A 6,439-nucleotide genomic window follows, 5' to 3' on the forward strand; every position below is an offset into this window, starting at 1 on the left:
CTTACCTGAGAAACACAGGCCCCTGTCCGATCAGACTACTTGTTTTGAGTAGCCGAATGCAGTCCAAATGGGGACAGTCACCGTGACCAAAGACATCTAATCCCCAGCTACTCACCTCACATGAGATGGATTAGATGAATGCTCTGATTCCAAACTCTTCCCGAACTTGATAGAATTCTTGTATTTATCAGGGCGCCTGGGTGGCTCAGTCAGTTAAGCGTCCAATCTTGATTTTGGCTCAGGTCATGATCTCACAGTCATGAGATGGAGCCCCACGTAAGGCTCCGCACTGATAATGTGAAGACTTCGTGCGATCCTCTCTCTCCCTCTGCCCCTCCTCCACTTGCTCTCTCCATCTCTCAAAATAAATAAATTAAAAAAAAAAAGAATTCTTGTACTTCTCCCCCTTTCCCCTCATTCTCTACATCAAAAGGTTTGGTGAAATTATTTTGTGTTTTAACTCTCAACTATTATTTGTATTATTTCAGAGAATACCACTTTATTTCAAAACCCTTCATGATTTCAAGTCACTTCCCATTGCGAAGTTCATTTCTCATCACTTTTCTTTCTTCTTCCCCTTTGCTTATGTTAAGATTTCTGTTCTGAGTATCTTTTCAGAAGAGATGTGTGTGAAACCTTCTGTGAGTCCTCGCTTATTAGTCTGTGGTTTTTCCTCTCACTAGCCTGTCAGTGTTATTTAAATACTGTCTACTTGCCAAGATCATAGGCAAGAAATCTGATGTCAGTCTGTTCTTTTTTCCTTTGTAACTGATACTTTTTGTCTAGAAGCTTATATTGTCTACTACTTTCATTGACATAAGCATTATTTAAACATTTCAATATGATATACATAGATGTTATCTTTTATAAGTCAATCCTGTTCAAATTCAGTGAGCACTTTTAACCTGCAGAATGCAAATCTTTCTTGAAGCCAGGCCTAGTATCTAATTATTGCCTCTTTTCCCTTGTTTCTTTCTCTCCTGGATCATCTATGATTTGCTCATTTGGACTCTCATGTGTCCTCCAAATCACTTTTATCTTTCTTCAGGATTTATATATTTATTGATTTTTGCTCCATTTTGAAACATTTCTATACTTTGATTTTTTGCGACAATAATTCAATTCTCAGCACTGCTCATTCTGTTCTTTTTTTCATCTAATGTGTGGCATTTTTTAAAAATTAAAAACTATGCTTTCCATTTACAGAAAGTATGTTTTAATTCTGTGACCAAATGTCCTTAAGTTGTCTTCTTTTTTTGTTATTGATGATATCAAATGTGTAGCCTGTCCATCCCTGAGAGCTACTTTTTTGCTGGGAGCCACAAGCTCTGCTTGCTCTTCCCCCATCTGGTGATGGGTCCCTTTGGGCGCTGGTTTTTATTACCTTCAGGGCTCAGGTTGACCTCATTGGGTACTAGAGACATCAGCATCACCAGCCAAATGGTGGGGCAATGTGAGCTGATGATAGACAAGCATGGCTTGTTCCTAAGGGAACCTCTTTTCTTTCCACTCTCAGCTACATAATTAGTGTCAGGATGAAAAGATGGAAGTCAGCATTCTCTTGACCATATTATGCTTTGGGTCCTGTTCTAAGCAATTTATGAAATTAAATATTCCTGTTATAACAACTCTTTGATCTACACACTGTTATCTCCATTTTATGAAAGAAGAGTCAAGAAACTTGCCTAAGCTTTCACAACTAGGAAACAGTGGGGCCAGAACTTAAATCTGGGAACTCTGTCACTAGCAAGAGAATTAACACTAGAATATGCTATTCTACCCACATGAGCATTCCTCACATGTGTATCCCTCATGGCTATTCCAGGACCAAGGAGATCAGTAGCTCCTTTAAAGGGATCAAAGCTCCCCAGAGGCCAGAATATCACCAGGAATCCCAGGGTTCAGATCCTTGCATGAGGCTTTTCTACTGCCAGTCTTCACGCTCTATTGGCCAAAGTAGGGAAACATCCTATACCCCATCACTCCTTTGGAACCCAAGTAGGGCATAAGGCTTTCACATACCCTTTTACAAACCTCCCTCCCTGAGAGCTGTCATTTAACCTGGAGCTACTGTTGCAAGCTGGAGCAGATTGAATAGGCTGGAGTCAGCAACATGCATCAATATTGCACCATCCTCTCAATGTAAACTGCTGGAGGGTGGTGACTGTTTGCATTCTCAACATCCCTAACATTATAGGAGGTATGGTAGTAGCTCAATAAATATTTACTAAATGAAATTATAAGAGGCCTTAACCATTGAAACCATCCTTCTAAAGTAGTACGTTAGACCTAGAACTCCATCCCCAAACTCTAGTTCCCAAGCCAATCCTTTTCTCAGTTTTTGGAAAGCCATCTCTGAGATGGCTATCCTTTTATAAGAGGGAAAGGGAATCCTTCATTCTTTTGGTTATGAGTTTTCAACAATAAAAAAAGTTAAGACTTTAATTTCTTATGGAACAAGTGAAGGAAGAAACACTGTGACCAGAGAAGAGCCCTAGAAAACTCTGTGTGATTGTGTGTGTGTGTGTGTGTGCACGCGCACATGTGCGCGTGTGATGCTTGGAGGGAAAGAACAGAAAGATCAAGCTGATGAAAAGTTAACATGCCAACCCAGCCCCACAAAGAAGAAGGAAATGTTGCTTAGCAACTAGAAGTTTCAGGAAGGAAAATTCTAAATTCCAGTGGGGGAAAGTGTGGAAGGTAGGTTAATGTATATCTAAAGTGAAGGCTTTTGAGATGATTGTTGTGGTGAATAATTTGCTTTGAGAAATATGCTGCTGCTTTTCCTCTGCATCCATTAGAAATTTGTCCCTGTCTCAAAACATAACTAATAAATGGCCAAAATGAATGGAGTGACTAAACTGGGGTCAGCTTGTTCATTATAAACAGATGTGGCCAGGGACCAAACATGAAAATCATCTGCTACTTCACTGCTCTAATTGTTTTGTCTTTTTAATTACCTTATCAATGCATGAATATATTCTCATGGTAGAAGATTTTTAAAATTCAGAAGTATTAAGAGCAAACCCTGAAATAACCCCTCTAGTATGCTTTTCCTACTTTCCTTTCCCAGTTGGTACCACTTTCAAGAGTCTGATACAGGCATCCTTCTGTCCTTGCCCATGCATTTGTGTGTGTGTGTGTGTGTTCATGTTCGTGTATTTGCTTTATAATTTTTAACACAAGGGGATCATATCCTACTATTTGAACTTATATACATGTATACATATGTATACACATGTGTATATATACATATATACACATATATAAATGTATGTTTTATAGGCATATGTGTGTATAAGTCATTCTTTTTATGTGCCATACACTGTATTCCATTCACATCTTTTCTATTGACAGGCATCTCAGTGTTTTACACTAATACAGACAATAAATTTATGGATAGCCTTGAATATATCAATGGGCACTTGAGAAAGTGTTTTTTGAAAATTAATTTCTAGAAGTAGAATTGCTAGCCTAAAGGATCTTAAGTGTTAGGTATATATTTCCGAATTGCCTTCCCAAAAGACTTTAAAAAGTCTACTGCATGTTAATGTGTCCATTTCCCTGTATCTTTCCCACATATGACAGTTTGTGCCATCTGATAAGTGAAAACTCACACACACACACCACACACACACACACACACACACACACACATGATAGCCAGTGAGAATGACTATCCTTTATATATGCTGGCCATTTTGTTTCTTTTTTTGAGAATTGCCGTCTGGCATCCTGTACTCATTTTAGTGTTGTTTGTCTTTTACTAAATTATTTGTAACAGTCTTTATACATTCCAGTTATTAATACCTTGTCTGCTAAATGTGTTACAGTAATTTATTTCTACCACATATATTTTATCTTTTTTTAATGTTTTATTCCCAATTACACAGAAGTTTTAAAGTTTTTTGGGAGAGAAATCTTTCATCGATACTTGATAGTTTCTGGGTTGGGGGTATACTTGAGAGGAGCTTTGCTACCCCAAAGCTTTAAAATATTCTGTATTTGCCTCTAACACATATATATTTTTGCTTAATGTTTAGTACTTGAAACCATCTGGAATTTGTTTTAGTAAATAATCTGAGGAAGAAATAGTATCTTGCTTTACTTTTTTCATATGATGGCTACTTTCCTTCAAATTAGTAAATATGCAATCTTTTCCCACTGATTAAAAGGCCAACCTAATTGTAAAGTCTTACATATATGTGAATCTGGTTGTGTACCCTATTCAGTTTTATTTCCCTATTCCCAAACTCTCCAGTTTTAGTTAGAATAGGCCTAATCACATGTATTCTATCTATTTAGAAGTCCTGCTCATTGATAATCTTTTAGAATTTTTTTTCTCTGCCAGGGAATCTTCTTTTTCATATGAAAGAAATTAGACAGATAAATAGATTGATACTGATACAGTCTTTTGGATTTTGTTTTCCAAGTATTTAACGTTTTTAATGAGATCTATTTTTTTCACTGGATTTTGCCTATAAAAAGAAATGTGCTAGCTTTATCTCTGTTTTTCCTGTTGACGGTCATTTCTTTCTCCTGTGTCTTCATTACACTCAGCATTGCTGTGAGAGCTGTCCTTTTCTTGTGTCTTGAGTTAGAATGCTTCTCAATTTTGCCATGAACTCTGCTGTTTTCTGTAGGTTTCATATAAACATCCTTTATTAATTGAGGATATTTCCTTTTAGCTTCCACTTGCTGAATTTTTAAATCATCAAAGAACACTGAATATAATCAATGGATTTTTTCTTTAGTCTGCTAATAATGATATATGCATTTATTTTGTAATGTTTAACCAGGTGTTTTGGGAAACCCTTGTTAGACTTTTCTTTATAAGCATACATTTCAAGATTTTTCCTCTCCCATTTCTACTAAAGAACAGAGGGGAGAGATCATTTAACCAGTGTGAATAAGGTAATGGAGTAATAATTGGTTCAGTTTACTACCAGTCATTAGCTGCACCAAGAGGTTAGACAGAGATCTGTCTTCCTCACATAAAGTATGAAGGAAAGGGGTCAGGCACATCAAAACAAAACAAAACAAAACAAAACAAAACAAAACACAAAACAACAAAAAACCAGAATCTCATAGGCAAGACTGAAACAAGTGCGATGATATCTATGTTTGTGTAATATGGTATTGGTTATAGAATAAGTGTTCAGTGGAGTAATACTCTGTTTTCTGAATCTCTTAATGTACTGAAATGTCTGCCTCTTTATTTATCAGATGTACACACATACATACACATATATCTATAACCAAGGGGAGCAACTTTCCTCTGATTTTTGCCAACATCAAAGAGAGATAATTCTACTTGATTATGATGTATTCTTTAATTTTCATGCTCATGAGAAAAGATTGGATTACATTCCTCTTTTTTGTACACATTTGTCCTTTGTTGACAGTAGAGTTTTGCTATTCTCAAAGAATGATTTACCAATGTTTTCATATTTTTTTCTGCTCTAGAACAGTTTACTTATAATGTAGAAAATATTTGAAGTTTGATAGAGTCCTTCTATTAAATTATCAGTCTTTTAAAAATAGTTTTAATTGCCTTGTTCATTTCTTCACTACTAATACTTCTATTCCTATTTTTATGTTTTAAGTTAACTATAATAATATATACTTTTCTATGAAGTGATATGCTTCACCTAGTTTTCTAAATTTATGGCGAAGGACAGCCATAATGTTTTCTTATAATTCATACCTTGTTTAATGTAATTTTAGTTCTTGTGCAACTTATAATGTTGTTTATCTGTGTCTCTTCTAATTTTCTTTTCAATATAATTGCCAGATTTTCAATTTAATGGGATTTCCCAAGAACAAACTTGATTTCACTCATTATGCTTACTGTTTTCATGTTATTTAGCCAATTTCAGCTTTATATTTATTAATTCTTTAACTTTTTGGCTTATTTTTTTTTAATTTTTTTAATGTTTATTTATTTTTGAGAATGAGAGACAGATTGTGAGTGAGGGAGGGGCAGAGAGAGAGAGGGAGACACAGAATCCCAAACAGGCTCCAGGCTCTGAGCTTTTAGCACAGAGCCTGATGTGGGACATGAACTCGGGAACAATGAGATTATGACCTGAGCCAATGTTGGATGCTTAATCAACTGAGCCACCCAGGCACCCCTTTTTGGTCTCTTGTCAGTCTTTCTTGGTTTCTTAAGTCATATGTGTGATAGGATGAGTAAATCAGATATTTGTTGTCTCAGTTTAATCTCAAACCCAGAGGCTAAAAGCAGAATAGTAGAGGACAAGGAGCCCTATATTTCTAAATGAAGAAATAGTTTATCTGTGTACAACTGACAAAAGAATTAGCTGACAAGCAGTTTTGTGACCCTAAACTCAACTTAAGAGGATAAAAAGATTGAGGTTGGAGAGCCAAGGAAAAGAAGATATTGTGAGGAAGTGTTATCACTTGATGACATTTTCCA

Source organism: Lynx canadensis, chromosome A1 (assembly GCF_007474595.2).
Source record: "Lynx canadensis isolate LIC74 chromosome A1, mLynCan4.pri.v2, whole genome shotgun sequence".
Taxonomy (NCBI): domain Eukaryota; kingdom Metazoa; phylum Chordata; class Mammalia; order Carnivora; family Felidae; genus Lynx; species Lynx canadensis.